Below are 17,155 nucleotides of genomic sequence, written 5' to 3'. Positions count from 1 at the left end.
CACAGCACCTTTTGTCTCCTTTAGTCCGAAGAATATTATGGCTTTCTGGACCCTTTCAAAACTGTCCTAGGAGAACTTAATTCTGCGTGTTTTGACGGCTAAAGTAAGTGATTAAGGATATGCAAAAATTAAAAAGAGAGATTTGTGTTTCACATTCATACACAGAGAAGTTTTGATAGGGCCTATCAGAAACACCAGTCTATAGTGGACACCGTTCTCTATTCTAAAACACTTTTTTTGGGCCACACTGACTTGTTCAAACATTAATTGAATAAAACTATAAATCACTAAACAAAACTGAAAAAAATAAGGTGGAATGTGTAATGAGATGAATAACCCTGAAACACGGAGAACCGAGTTGACTGCTGCATTATAAATGCATACGTACCTGCATCTCCACATTTTCTACTGCAAACCATCGCCAGCTGCTCACAGTTACAGTAATTTGATGTCTGTGACCAGTCGATCCCAGAGGCCGTAAAGGATCTCTCACAGGAGATCCACCGCATCTATGATTATAACTGGAAGGGAACTGGGAGATAGTAACCTAGGAATGATTACAGGCTGGAACCTGGATTCTAGGTGCCATTAGAGGTGTGAAGAGGATGTGAGAGAATGGGAAGTAGGGCAAGTGTGGCATGATGATGACATTTTTGCATAAAACAGCCATTAATGGCATTAAGTATATATAACCAAGTTGATAAAAGCTTGGTGTATGTAGTTTTTTTTTTATTTGTTTTGTTTACCTACCAGAAATATATTTCATATTAAAGAACTGCATTTACATTTTTTTTAACTGTTTATGCATTATGCATTCCCACTTGTTACACCTTTTTACTTCCTTGGTCATTCATATTTCATTAGCTATACATTTTTTATAACTTACTGACAAAAGTAAAATATGAGCATTTACTAAAAATATTCTATAAAAATTATCATTTATATATCTTATAAATTCCGATAATTTAATATTCGGCACGGGCGTACCTGTATTATCGTCGTTTACTATGCTTATTTTATTTCAAAAATTTTAAATGAACTGTGATGAGCATTAACAATATTGGGAGTAAAACGATATAATGTTCGTTTTAATTTAGAGTAATGATCGTGGGCATAAAAATCTAGATATGCACAGTTTTATTACTGTGTATATTGTCTGGACAAGCGAGATACGTTAATTGCATCGTGGTTCATCTGTAGAGACCATGCGCCTTATCGCATGGCCAATTGCGCCCCCTGCTGGCGGTACGAGGTAGCGCCACACTGGTGCGGTTCCAGTCGGGGGGAGAAAGACATGTCTTTAATCCTTAAACACAAGTGCCACCCCTGATGGCTAAGCAAATAAACACACTTCTATTTATCCAGGAGCTGAATAGACTGTAAAGTTATTTGACAGCCATACAACAACTATGCACCGTAATCTATTCATGACTAATCATGTGAGCGTGTAGCAGTGTAATCTGTGATTTACTTCAAAAGACAGGTTAAGTGAACATGCCTGTTCTCCGGCTTGCAGCCAGCTGCCTGCGCAGCAGCTATTTAGTGGGTATGCAAAGCACAGCGCCGACTACAGGACTACAGTGCCAATGACAAATCCCGTGCACTGATATATATGTGTGTGTGTGTGTGTGTGTGTGTGTGCGTGTGTGTATAAAATATATAAATGTATATATTAATGGAGTTTGTTGATATACATTGACACTTACATACATATGTATATATAACTCAAATACTGTAGGACAACATCCATAAGTTTGGTAAGTTAATGACGAAGACCTGTCATTATGCTATAGACAACCAGAGCACTAAAACAGAATTCCTCCAAACGTCAATATAAATGATATAATCATCTTGTTTCACTCAGAAATCTAATTTAATTTAGTACCGAGAGTCTTAATTATATAGACCTACTTGGGGGTGCAGTGTTTTTCTTTAGTTTTTTTTTTTTTTCTTTTACCGAAATCTGCAGCAAATGTCTGCACAATACATCTTGGTTGTCCAGTCTTTACTGGGACCTGCATTCCAGCCCCGTTATCCCTCAATGGTGATTCGTCACCTTGGTTACTACAATTCTCTATCATCGAACCTGATCTCTCAGTGGCTACATCCTCTACACCGACAGTAAATACACAATTTCTCTATAATTTCTTCTAGAACCTGTTTCCTAATGATTTGTCCTCTGAATGGGTGACCCTTTTTCATTTGTGATATGAAATCAACGTGTGCAATGAGAGATAAGTGATGGTAAGCCGACTCCTCTTTAACAAAAGGGCTGTCATATGATTATTGCTTTTAATTTCTGTGCAATATTTCAACCAAATGAACCCCGACATTGATCAGTCTCACCCATTTTGCAACCATTTGTCCTCGTCATGGGGATCTGGAGCTCAGGGCACAAGGTAGGGATACACCGAGATAGGATTCCAGCCCATCACAGGGCACATACACATGCACATATAATACCAGCCGTTTATAAACACCAGTACGTCGAACTTCATGTCTTTGGTCTCCGAGGTACACAGCGGAGACATACCGAGAAGGTGAAGTATTCACATAGATGAGATTTGGACCCTGAACCACGTAAGGCTGAAATAGCGGCGACGTGCTCTGTGATCATCGATCGCGTAAATGGCAAATAATCAGTTAAATGTTTATCGTTTAAAGGTAAAGTGACACAAAGGGTGAGGGTTTCACAAATCATCGTAAAGCGTTATAAAGTGCTGCCCAGAATGTTCACGATTGAGTAACAGGATATATAACGGCAATCTCTACCATGGCATCAATATGGGATATTATTTACAGGTTAACGATCTTTGTGGGACTCAGAGGGCTTCGATCCTGTGTTCAGCATCTAAGAGGTTTATACAACAATTTAGTCAGGGAATGGACCTCATCGTATCCGCTACGCATCACCCCCACCCTCCTTCCCCAGATTCATCGCTACACAGCAACTCGCTTCTCCGTGTCAAATCGCCGAAAGTACAGCGTCCGGGTCTTTCCCTTCCTATTAGATGGGTCACGCAGACGGAAATCCGAGCTCTGCCCGGTGCCGCCGCTGGGATTTAAATGCAAAAAAAGAAAGAATTAAATCTCACTCTCCCTCCCCATGGAAGAACCTCTCATGGATGAGAGCGGTTTACTTTATAAACTTAGCCATGTAAAGACGGCAGACAGGGCGATCTCGCCGTCTGTAGCGTTTATTGCTCTTTATCCGCAGCATTGGAAATGCGCAGCGTGTAGAGGATTGCCTGAAACGGGTCCCAGATTAGACGGAGGTCACGGTGCATGCAAAACCAATCCACAGGAATACAGTATTGCTAGTATAAATTTTTATGAAATGCAATCTAAATCTCAAATCCCCCGCCGCGGGCATCCCTTCAGTTCGTGGCGTAACTCCGCAGAACCCCTGTTATACTGCTATTGTAAGTGCATCCCATTTATTGCCGCAGTCAACCTATGCGCGCCTTGCCGATGCGCGGTCAAACCGTCCGCGCTTGAATTATGTGGTGCACGCATAGACATAACTTTACGGTATTAATATAAAGTATAATGCAATTCTTACTTTCCCGTAATGCAAAAAAACAAGTCTTATATTATCTAAAAGGCAAAGTCCTAGACTATTTCCAGACAAAATTTGCTTAAACATTTACTGCATCATTTTCAAGAAAATGCCCTTTGAAATACGTGGTTTTTTGATATATGAGTGAAGTTTGACAGGACTGATCTATCAAATTTCCCAAAATTCAAAGGTCTTATACCACCTGAAAGAGAAGGACCTACAGCATTTCCGGGCAAAACCTTTGCTGTACTATTTCCATGAAAATGCACTTTGAATTCTATTAGTTTCTAGCAGTTTACATCCCGAAGGTGTAGTATTTCACCTTTTACACCCAAAAGCTTTATGTTTTTTCATAACAATTACACACCATAAAATATGAAAAATTAGGTTTAATATATGGTTGTAACAAAATGTGGAAGAAGTCCATGAATTGCAAGACAAACATAGTAAGAGGGTAACAATTTCAGCTAGAAACCCAAGTGCAGCGAACAGGCAGGTTTTTAATGGACAATGTGGTTTATAAAACGAGGACAGAGCTGGACTTTCTAGGGGTGCCAATAATTGTGGCACACATATTGAAAAAATGTTTTTGTTTTAAGGTAAGAATGTAATTATCGTGTTCCAATCAAAGGTAATATGTCTGTTGATATTTTGAAGGTAAGTTCAAGTGGATAAATTTTATCAGAGCCTTTTACCAAGGATGCCATTACAAATGGCGGGAATTGTATGTTACAGCTAACTTGGCACATACATGTCACCAAAAAATCTTATGGTTTAGTGTAATACTTGCCTGAAAAATGGTGAAAGATGCCCAAATTAGTGCTGGGTACCGGAGGAGACCTTCCAAGTCATTGCCAAGATGATCAGGCACTATGGGTAAATTCTTACATCTGTTATAGTTACAGTGGCATGTTTTCACCAAAAGGTCTCGAGTGTCTCTCTGCAGTCACCATAACCTGGTATTGGTTTGGAAGATGGATGGACAAATGGTACCAGCTTATTTTCATTTTCTATTTTAGTCAATGCACACGAGGCATTTCCTGTTCTCATTTCCATCCATCCATCCATCCATCCTCCAATCACTTCCCCAGTACACAGTTGCGAAACAATCCAGGTGCCTATCCCAGGCAGCAGAGGGCACCCTGGATGGGACGCCAGCCCACGGCAGGGCGGCTTGATTTCCCCGATCTGCTTTTAAGAGCTACATTAACTTGAGGCTAAGTGAGTTAATATCATTTCCCGGAATGATGTTTTCAATGCCTTACTTTTCATTTAGCACTCGTGGTCCACAAGCCCAGTTTTATGCGTCTTCTCCATTCGTGCGCTGATATTAATATCTTGTCTGTTACGCCGGCCGAACATGGCGTTTGCGGGAGAATCCCCACCCTGTGAGATATGTCCAAAGGAACCCTGCAGCGAAATGGCCCTCTGCTCAAGGCTGGCCTGAGGGTCAGTAATCGTCATCCAGTGACAGCCGCTGTGAAAGCGTCTCCGGATGGCGCTCCCACCCGGCACCGTCCATGAGGAACCAGGATGATGTGCTGTTACTTAACGTCCATGGCCGAAAGCGTGTCGCCCTTTTCGTGTCAGAGTGGACTGCTTGCCTCACGTTCATTCAGAGACCCAGCCTGTCCGGAGACTGATGTGTAGGTAAACTAAAGGGGGAAAACCCCACACTGTGAAAATGAAACCTCCACACTAGTGACTGAACTGAATATTTGTATATACCCAATGCCAATGTAAATATGCTGGATATAGCAGAATGTGGATGTTGGTAATTCAGATCACAATTTATGTCATCCATCCATCCATCATCCATCTTCTGTATCCGCTTGTCCTGTTCAGTCTTGAGGGGGTCCAAAGCCTATTCCAGAGGCTACAGATGCAAGGCAGGGAACCACCCTGGATAGAGCATTAGGTCATTGTAGGGCTCAACCACACCCCATTCTAATACATATTAAATAATTTTAGTTAATTTAAAATTAAAAGATTGTTTTTTAAAATAAAAATTATTGCCTGTCCTCTGCTTTGTGCTCTGTCCATTGGATAAGTGCTTATGGATGGATGGATGATTGTGTGTTATATACCTGCTTCATCAACTTTCAATCAGTCTTCATAAATCCGCATGAATGTAACATGAATGTAAAGGTGATCATTTTCAATCATTTTTCGAATCTGTAATCCAAACCATAAGGTGTGAATAACAGATTAGCAGCAATCCCAGCTAACTGCTAATCATTAATAACCTTCGAAAGCCCACTCTTCTACACAAACTTCAACAGGATGGCAAGTTTATCCATCAGCTCCTTATGGAAGCAGCATCCATCAACTCCCAAGACGCAGAGCGTGCTTATGAGTCCAGCCAGGAGCCCAGACTTCGCCCTGCGGGCAACAGCAAATCTCTGGGGCCTCCTCTAATTCCTTCCCATTTATCTTGGTATAGGTACTTAACAGTGGGTGTTAGGCTGTGCGTAGGAACTGCAGTAAGGTTCTTTATTGTGGGAGGCACACTGAACAAAAATAATAATAAAAAAACTTGTGGAATTGTTGTATAACAATGTATAAGCCTTCAGTTTGCTAAAATTGTAGTAGGGCATTAGCTAAAATTATATGAATTACAAAGTAAAACAATTAAGCAGGATTTATTAGTGTGATAATTAAAATTATTGAGAAAATTGGTTATTTTAATGAGATACCAATAAGAATCATTCAGATCTTGGGTTCTTGGTTTAACCACAAAGCCTGGACTGAAGGCAATGTTCATCTGTGCTCCTGTCTAGTAACCTCGCAGGACTGAGCATCAAGGTTGAATGGGTCTTGGAGCTGTGTGACTGACAGTGAGCACACACACACTGACTGGCATAGTAAAGACCTAAAGCCCGTGACATTGTTGTCTATATTAGTGTTTCCCAATCCGGTCCTTGGGGACCCACAGAGAGTCCACGTTTTTGCTCCCACTCAGCTTCTAGTAGGCAGCAAAAATGTGACAGGGAGCTCGGAAGAAGCAAAAACATGGACCGACTGTGGGTCCCTGAGGACCGGATTGGGAAACTGGTCTACATTGATTAACCCTTTGTTGGTTCAGCTCAAACTGCTGGCAGGACCCTGTGTATTTTTCACCTGGAGCAGGCAAACCCACCAGTCACCCTCTTTGTCCATATCAGCTCTGTTCCACGGCCATAGAATTGCATGCGGACCATTGCCAGTCAAGGTCATTCGAACCAGAAGGGTTTTGAGGCCGCACTGCTTCTCAGACACTAGAACATGCAAAGCCATTTGTAGCGTTGTAAACATACTAGTACATCACCCAGTATAGAAAAAAGTTGAAAATAATAAGCCTTCAAGCCCACAGTTCCATCCTACCTTTGTAAAACATTTCTTTGGTAATGTCTTCTCAGCCAAACGACAGGTAAGTTTAACTGTGTAAGTTTAATAATTGAACTATCTACCACTTTGATCACATTGAAAGCATCCAACAGCAGGTATCAGCAATTTATCAGCACCAACACAATTACAGTACATACATACACATATAGATATACATATACAACACATACATCCATCCATTATCTGCCACTTATATGGGGTCATATGCATAGAAGCACATATGTATATATTATCAAAAGCAATAAAGATATCTACGATTAAACGTTCAATAAAATTATTGTGCTGTACAATAATGTTACGCTATAATTAAATATCATTCGTAGTCTCCTGCTTAACCTTCCTCAAAACCAGCACACGCAGTGTGAGATAATTTAAAGAGCAAACATTTTTCCTCCTTGTCAGTTTAAACAAATAATTGTTTGCTTTTCTTCTTCATAAAACATGAAAATGTACTTGACGCCATTTAAATCCAAATCGTTTCTTCTGGGTTAACGAAGGGTGGAGCGGCTTCGTTCTCCTGGATTCCATTCAAGGACGCGTTAACGGTCCATTATCCTGCCGCTCGCAGTGGGACCAGCCATTTCCCTGAGTTTACATGCGTCTTCCCGTTAGCTTGTAGCATCTAAAAGGGGGATTTGGGCTATTTGCCCCAGTGTGCTCATTCCTGCAATAATGGAATGGATCTGTCGAGGTCACTGAGGCCACTGGGCAATTTGGCTCTCCTGGGCACAACAGCTTTTCTCACCAAAACACGGATTAAATTTCATGAGCTAAGCACTGAGACAGGGCCGCCTGAAAAATGAGTGACATTCACAAAGTGCTGAGACTGGCTCAGGCTCTCCGGCAGATGTGAACAAGTGGGGTAATTAGGAAACTCCATTTACGCATAGACTTGCTGTAAAGTTTCCTCACTTTAAATATATTCACTGACCCAATTATTGCACGAAACATACACCTTGAAGACAGAGCTACACAAATCACTGTGGTTTATTGTGATTTATGTAGGTCACCTTGATTAAAGGAAAATGCACAACTAGTCATTTATTATGACTTGAGTGTATCTATGATGTATGATTAATGTGGGCACACAAGACGAGTCGATGCCCGTCCTGCAAATTACTCTGCAGTTATATTGGTATCTATATTTTTTGTATGATTGTGTGGTTGAAATGTGTTTTTTTTCATGTCTTACAAACTAATGCCCACCAGGGGGCAATATTAACACTGATATCCAATAGTCGTGCCATAAAACTGGAAAAATAGAAACACCGGTGTAAGTCCTACAGAACAGCAACAATAACAATAGCGATACTGTTTTGCATGTCCTTCTCACGTTGCTTTCCACAGCCCAATATTGCCCATAGCATGTGATTGTGTGTTGGGCCGATATTCTATCCTGAGTGTTTGTCCTGTGCTGACTGGGACAGGCAAAAGGCCCTTTACTGGGATCCTGATCATTCACAATCAAAATCAGAAATGGAATCTTTATTTGCTTAAGTACTAAAAGTATTAGAAATTATTTCTTTCAATGCAGGTGGTGGTATGACATAAAGAAACATATAATTCTGGAAGGAATAATAATAATAATAATAATAATAATAATAATAATAATAATAATAATAATAATAATAATAATAATAATAATGATTATGGTGAGGATAGGAAAGTTCCAGGGGTGGTGCAGTGGTTAGCACTGTCGCCTCACACCTTTGGGACCCGGGTTCGAGTCTCCGCCTGGGTCACATGTGTGCGGAGTTTGCATGTTCTCCTCATGTCGTCGTGGGGTTTCCTCCAGGTGCTCCGGTTTCCCCCCACAGTCCAAAAACATACTGAGGCTAATTGGACTTGCTAAATTGCCCGTAGGACTGCATGCATGAGTGAATGGGGTGTGAATGTGCCCTGAGATGGGCTGGCCCCCCATCCTGGCTTGTTCCCTGCCTCATGCCCGTATCTTCCGGGATAGGCTCCGGACCCCCCGCGACCCAGTAGGATAAGTGGTTTGGAAAATGGATGGATGGATAGAAAAGTTCCATTTCTGTTTTTCCTATTCATTCAACAGCCACACAATCACATGACATCCAGGGATATAAAATGCACTAAATTGATAGGAATACAGTGCACTTGTGATGGGACATTAGCGTCAGATAAGCTCTTAAGACAAATGATGAACAGCCTCACTTTCTTGCAGAAGAGCATGTAGTGCAACCAATAACTGTCTGTTGTTCACTTGAGCAAAGTACTTAACCTGAATTGCACGTAATGCGTCTATAAACATGTCAAACTGTCAGTCGCCGTGCATAAAGGCATCAGCTAAACAGCTAAAAATGTCATTGTGACGAGGCTATTTTTACTTTTTTTTTGCTTTATGCGGCACTCAATAAATAATTAAACAGGCTTAATTTGAATTTTGAATGCAGAGTGCACAAAACATTCTGATATGGGCTTCTCCATAAAGCCGTGTAAATGAGTCTGCTTGCCCTTCATGTTTATACCAAGGATATACATCAGGATAAAAGTTAGTAGGATTTAAAAAAACACAAGCATAGTATGTCTGATACCCAACTCAATCACCTGTGGAAATACCCAAAGTCCAGAATGTATTTCATCTGTGTCTTCTTTCATGCAAGCGCATATCCTTTTGTCATGTCGCCTCCTAATGCTTCAACACCCAACATCAAGCCTGCCTGTTGGGAACGTTGCTGTTACCTGAGGATACCGAATCACTCTCCACCATCACTATCTACTCCGTTTTCTACCCTGCGATTATCAGCCATATTCTTTTGGGGCAACTGTCACCCGCTAAGAATCGTGAAAGCACTGCAGTGAGTTTGTAGGCACCCGCACAGCACATGCAGAATTCTATAGGTGAAGAATTCATCCATCCATCTATTCAGCTTCCAAAACTACTTATCAATTTCAGGGTCATGGCGAGTATGAAGCCTATTCCTGGAAGTATGGGCAACAGGTACGAGGCACTGATAGAATTCCATCTTTAGAATTGCAGAAAATCATATTGAATTCTTTCAGTTCATTCCAAATATTGACCTTCATTTCTAAAGCGTATATGTGTGTAAGTAGGAGATGCGGATGTTTAAAGAATTGGCTACTTGGACCTCTCATTGAATCAAGGAATAATAATAACGCAGCAGTCAACTCTGATGGTGTTAAATTCACACGGAAAGCCTTAATTTGCATTTAATGATTTTATAATTGTTGCTTAATTTATTTTAGTATAATTTTTCAGTTCAGTAACACTGAGACTGGGGGTACTTAAAAAGCAATAGTTAATTAACAATTGATTTTGCTATAATTAAACAAAGTGAGTCAGCACTGCGACCCAAGGAGCCACCGTGTCATACATGTATTATTCACTATAGCAAAAATAGCTAAAAAAAAAAAAAACATTTAATACCATCCTAAAATTGCTCTGCCAATAAATAAAACAACTCTGGTGGTGTTAAATTCACACTGAAAGTGTTCATTTGCATTTTATAATTAATTATAACAAGTTAATTATATTTTTAGTAATGGAAGTTCAGTAACACTGGAGACTGGGGGTACTCAAAAAAAACAATTGTTTATTAACAATTGATTTTGCTATAAGCAATTTTTAGTCAGTATAATACATCCTTGGGCAATCCTCCAGGAAGTTTTCATACACCCACAGTTCGTGCACAGAACACTCCCATTTACGGTAGGTGCTGTCGACAATGAGAATGGAACTAGCATGAGTCTACTAGTAGGAATGAATGAATGAATGAATGAATTCTACATTTATATGGAACTTTTCCAAACACCCAAAGTTCTTTAGAGAACCAATGGGGAGCCACTTCGAGCACCATCACTGTGTATCACCCACCTGGATGATGCAACGGCAGCCGTCCTGTGCCAGTATACTCACCGCACAAGCTAAGGGGCAGGAGGGAATTCACCAATTAGACATAGGAGATGATTAGGAGGCCAGCTGTGATTGGGCCACAGTGGTCAAGGTACCACCCCTACCCTGTCAGAAGATTCCCAGGGATCTTTTATGACCTCAGAGAATCAGGACCTTGGTTTTACGTCTCATCCGAAGAATGGCGCCATATTCACAGTATAGGACAGTTTCCCCGTTACCCCACTGGGGCATTGAGATCCACACTGACCGCAGGATGGGCTAACCTGCCACACCAACACCTCTTCCAGCAGAAAACCAGCTGTCCTAGCTGGTCTATCATCCAAGCACTGGTGAATCTCAAACCGGCTTAACTTCAGGTGGATTGCTAGTCTGAACCGCAGGTGGTATGGCTGCTGACAAACACAATACTCAAGGAAGAACTATTTCCATGAATGAGGCATTAGGGTAGTTAAATCTTCTTGTCTTGCAGGTTATTGAAAATGCCAGTTACACAGACGCTCATTGACAGTGGAGATGGCGAAATCGGAGATGAAATACTCAGTAACTTAGGGCAAATTCCCCTGTCTGCCTTATACTAGGCCAAATCTGAACCCTGACACACGTGACACGTGTCAGTGGGAGTATATGTAACTCAGACAAGGCGTCCACATGATGGGAAAAAAACAGGCATAGGATCTAGGGGGACAGGCTGGTTTCCATGGTTACATCTGATCAGTTTGACCGGCTAGAGAGGATGAGGTAATCAGCCCATTGAGCTCTGGGAGAGGTTTGGCAAAAGCAGGGAATGAACTGCCGTTATAGCCACCTTCTGCATTTATATATATATGCTGTTGTACAAACAGCCGAACCAGCACTGTGTAGACGGCAATTTCACACCAATTCCCATCTGCACTAATGTCCTCAGATATAGATAATACATTTTTTAATACAATTTTTAAACGAATCTAAATTTCAATGCAGACCATTTTTGAGGAGACCACAAAATTGAACCTATATTTAGTTATCACCCCCATTATTACGCCTTTCAATTAATGAGTTATATCTTTTGTATTATTGGTATATTATCGGTACAGGCAACTTAGAAGCACCCATTAGCCTGAATGCATGTCTGTAGACTGCACAGGGAAACCCGAGTAGCTGGGGGGGGGAATTGAGTGACTAGCGGTGAACACGCAAACCCTACACTCACAGGAGACCGGATTCCACACCCCCATCCTCGGAAGTGTGAGTCAGCACTGCGACCCGAGCATTCACCCAAGCATTATTCACTTTATGACTTTACGAAGGATAAAAAAGATTGGGTATGGAAGGCTGAGGAAAAGTCACGCCCATCACTAGGCTACCGTGATTTTCACTTAGTAACCATTTCGCTTAATGATCTGGTCATTGTAATGGAACTCGGTCACTGAATGAGGAGTGGTGCTGTAGAGAGAATTCTGGGAAGTCGGATAGTATTTGGTCATATCCTATGATTTTCGATTGACTGTATTTGATAGGTTGACGTGCGAAAGGTTGCAAAGTTATGATGCAGAATGGAGTGTGGGTAAGGCTGTCGGTGTACCCTGCATTTTCTCACACTGTCCTCTTTTTTCACATTTACCAGTGTGCTCTACTATGCTGGACTTCTCATTCTCAACCTGAGATGCCCACTCATTCTTTCCACTTGCTCAGTGCAGCGAACCGAGAGACGGATCTCGGCTGGCCGGCGCTCGGGCGACCCCCCCCCCCCCCCCCCCCCCCACTCCCAGCTTGTTAAGCTGAGCGCTGACAGTGACAGAAGACATCGCTAGTGCTTAATGGAGACGGTGGGAGCCTATCCGGCCTTTCTCATGCCCGCATAACGTTCTCGCAATCCGTGGCCCTATGTGATACAACCCCCCCTCCTCCCCATCCCTAAAGACACCAGAGATGGGAAGGCGACAAGCTTATCACCCTTAAAACAAATGGAAAAACGTGAGCAGGAAAGGCCTGGGTATCTGTAACCCTTTGACAAATTAGGAGCCTGTCTTCATTTGCTGGTATTGTTTTGCTATCAGTTTTGTTACAGTCCCAGTGTACATCACTGCCAGGACTATTAGGACGTTTTCTATTGTCTTTAATCACAATGAGCCCTAATCAGTCTTAGGAACTCGTCGCCCAAATAATAAGTCATTAGCAATGGCAGAGAGTTCTATAATGCTGACTAATTCATGTGATCCAGTTGGGTCTTTTCCAGGGTGAGGGGGCTGTGCAAAATCAGGGATCGTCCTTCTGAACAAGCCGTGCTTCATGTACAGAGCTCAGAGTTGGGAGCTGCCACCTTATTCTTTGGTGTGACCCCCATCCCCCCCCCCCCCCCCCCAGCTGGGGCTGAATGGAACAATTTACACTGCAATCCGTACCGCTTGGTTATTCAAGAGGCCAAGGCTGGCAGTGGACATGGACATGGAAAGGGATCACCTCCCTACAACATCGCATGCTAATTGCAGAGGGTGGTGTCCGCAGCTAAGAAAGCTGACACAGGCCTCTGAAACATCAGGATTCAATGTCACACTCTAACTGTTTCCATAAGATAAAGAGACCAACCAGTGGGCTGACAAAAAGATGTGTAACAGGACGTGCAACAGTCAATCACTGCTGACAATAGAATACATTACTGCAGCAGCAAAACGAAAAACCTACAATACGAGCGTCCTAAACTCAGAAAGACAGTACACAGCTTTAGTTCCAAGCAAAACAACATCAGTTGCTGAACTTCTGGTACTTAGACGACAGGGAAATTTATTTAAATCAGAAGTGTGAGGAATTTTTTAAATACATTTTGTACAGTGAGCGAGTGGCTTGAGGTTGAAACACAAGGCATGAAACTCTTTAAAAAGTCATCCCTAATGTTTTGTCCTTTATTTGTGCCGTGGTTGTTCCTCTTGTCCCCCGATGCACCTGTCCCCACCCCTACAATAGCAGCATAATAATTTCAATATGTACCTTAAAACATACAACTCTACCAGGTTCAAACAGCATGTGTTGTTGTGGCGTAGAATTTTAGTCAATTTCTGTCTTACACTATTCCTCACTTTTTGCACCCGTCTATTCCCCCACCCACCCACCTAGACTGCTTATCCAGTATATCAGAGTGTTAGCTTTTCTTAAACAAAGGTCGCCAACAGGCTCCAGGCTCCAACAGGAGGCGAGAGGGAGATTACGTAAGCTGGATGATTATACCGAAATTTTGTCATTCACAAAATGCTTCTGCAGACCTCCTGAAGCTGCTCCAGAGCACCACAACGGGTGGTGGGCTTCACAGCGAGCCTGGAGCCTGTCCCCGGAAGCAGAGAGCACATTGCAGGGTCTCAGCTAAGCATGCTGGTCGAGAACAGTGCAGTAGAATTTTCCAGTTAATGTCAATCAATAAATGTAACATCAGTCCAGCCTTCTTTCCTTTTAGATATCATCTTATCCTATATAGGATATAATTTCTGATGTTTCTGATATTCGATTTTTCTTTAGTATTAACATACGATCACGAAGTTTACCGTAATTATTCTCGTTATCGTTTGCATTATTTTCGTTTATATTTATTGGCTCAACAGTTAAAATAGCCACAGTTATATGTATAGCCACCTACACAAGCTTCCAGAAATAGATATGACTAGCTAGCATAGCTAAAAACTCCTCGCCTCCTTGACTACAGGGGGCTGACATCATGCTGGGTGCACCTGATCAGCGGGATCCGCACTGCAAAATACGATGACAGGACGGTTCACCTGGGGAGGGCATCCAAATCGGGATGTCGATTATGCAGGGAGTAAGCCTTGGCTGCGTGGCTGAAAGGGCCAAATGAAGGTGATGTATTGATAAAGCTTTTAACGTTGCCCTTTTGTGAGCCTAATCCTCAGGGGTGTCTCACAGGAGGAGCAGTTGTCAAAAAAACATACATCTTAAACATTAACTCCCAGATGGAGCAGGTGGAGAGCATTAAGGGCTAATTATGTGCCAGAAGCTGACATGTAAAACGCTGATTGTATTTCAGGAGCTGTCAGTGGAATGTGAATATCTCTGAATCCACTGCTTCTGCCTCGCCGAGGTGTGACTGGGGCGGGATGGGGATCGGCGCCACCACCAGGCCGGCCTTTTTATAGCCAATGCGGAGCGTCATTTAATGCATGAAGGGGGAAATAAATAAATAGGTCCTTATCAAGGTTCCTCTGTGATGAAAAACGTCAGATGAATACAGGGTAGCAAAGTAACAGGCCTCAAAGAGGCGTCTCTCGAACTTTAGATTAACTCGGCTGACTTTCAGCTGCGAGCCACTTCCAGCCCAGTTTACTCTTACTGTGGCTTCTAGACAGGGCCTCTCTGAGGAGAAACGACAGGCTTTTAAATGCAGGAATGACTTTCTGGTAATTTCCACCTTCCAGAAAAGCTGGCTGCTCCCCCCTACCATGCAGATACATGAAGCGACGCAAAACAAATCACCTCATGGCAAAGGTAGACAGTCCTCCTGTATTTTTTTTTATTCGATTCAATTGAATTCAATTAAATTTATTTATACAACACATTTTCACAACATTTTACATGGTCTCAAAGTGCTTTACATGGTCCCTGCCCAATGCCCTCAGTGAGCCAGCTGGAGGCGACAGTGGCCAGAATAATCTCCACAGAAGGAAGAAGCCTTGGGAGGAACCATGAGGAGCCCATCCTCCAGGGGCCAGCAAGGGAAGTCCAAAGTATCAAGCTGGTCAGGTGACACAGCAGCCATTGCATTGTCTGTGACGGGAGTGATTGGAGAAAGTGAACAAATGTATATACAGCAGTAGTCAAAAGTTTGGACACGTCAAGCGACATATAAAGGCAAGTGATGGAGTATCACATGACCTGGCCTCCTGACCTAAAACCAGTACAGATGGTTTAGGAAAAGTTTGAGCAGATAATAAACAAAAATGGCCAATAAGTATGTGGGAACATCCCAGGAGGCCAACTCATGAAGCTGGCTTAGAGGAGAATGTACAGTAGGATCAGCCTGTCCCTGGAGTAATTTGGGGTTAAGGGCCTTACTCAGGGGATCAGTAGTGGCATAATTCTGCTGAGTATGTGATTTGAACCAGCAACCTTCTGAGTCCCAACTTACCGCCCTCCCAGCATTTGTTCTTAACACTTTTCCAGTCAGTGCATAATTCCATATATGTTATTTTAGAATTATTCTAAAATGTAGAAAATAGTACAAATAAACCTTTATATGAGTAGATGTGTCTAAACTTTTGACTGGTACTGTATATGGCCAGTATTGCAGCTTGGGAAACATACTTTTCTGACCCATCCATCCATCCATCCATTTTCCAAACCGCTTATCCTTCTGGGTCACGGGGGGTCCGGAGCCTATCCCGGAAGCAATGGGCACGAGGCAGGGAACAACCCAGGATGGGGGGCCAGCCCATCACAGGGCACACTCACACACCATTCACTCACACACCATCCACTCACACACCATTCACTCCTACAGGCAATTTAGCAAGTCCAATTAGCCTCAGCATGTTTTTGGACTGTGGAGGGAAACCGGAGCTACTTTTCTGACCCCACTAGTAAAAATCCATAGAGAAGATTTAGACATAAGACGAGTCAACTGAGTCAGTGACCCAAACAGGAGACGAGACAAAAACAGATGACTGGAGGCATATTAAGCGAATTTCTGGCTTACAAAGTTTACTTGGTTTTGGAAAAACCACAACACACAAAACATACCCCTACTTGAGGGGTTTTTCTTTCCTGCCATCCCATCCCCTGCAATCTGATTATGCATGCATGTCAAAAATCGCTCCATGCAAACACATCTTGGATTATGGGTCAGTTTCAGTCCGACACGAGTTTGCAGCTGACGACGGCATGTTTATTTAATGCTGTGTGAGTGTATAAAAAACACACACACACATGTACAGTTTTAGTAAATTAATCACACAGTGTATTATCTCAAGGCGTGTGCTCACGGATTTCATTTTCGCACGCGCCGCTAAAAGACCTTATCTATTTAATTAATCTTGTCATGGATACTCAGCTTATTAAAAAGAGCCATTTTTATTCACGCTACATGGCTGCTTAATCCAGGATTGAGCCCCAGATAACACTGACACACTGGCGTCTCGTGTTTCTGCCCCCCCACACACACACACCAGCGCAGCTTGGGAAATGACACCCAAATTGTTTTTTTTTTTTTTTTTCCCCAAACGGTTTTTCAGGAACTTAATTAAATTATGGGTGCAGAAATTATACAACATCCCTCTTCCATGATACCTTATTCAGTAAAGGTGAGCCTGAAACCTATTCTGAGAAGCACTGAA

Source organism: Brienomyrus brachyistius, chromosome 1 (assembly GCF_023856365.1).
Source record: "Brienomyrus brachyistius isolate T26 chromosome 1, BBRACH_0.4, whole genome shotgun sequence".
In the NCBI taxonomy this organism is placed as follows: domain Eukaryota; kingdom Metazoa; phylum Chordata; class Actinopteri; order Osteoglossiformes; family Mormyridae; genus Brienomyrus; species Brienomyrus brachyistius.
The sequence above is the reverse complement of the archived record's forward strand: the minus strand, read 5'-3'. Positions refer to the sequence as shown.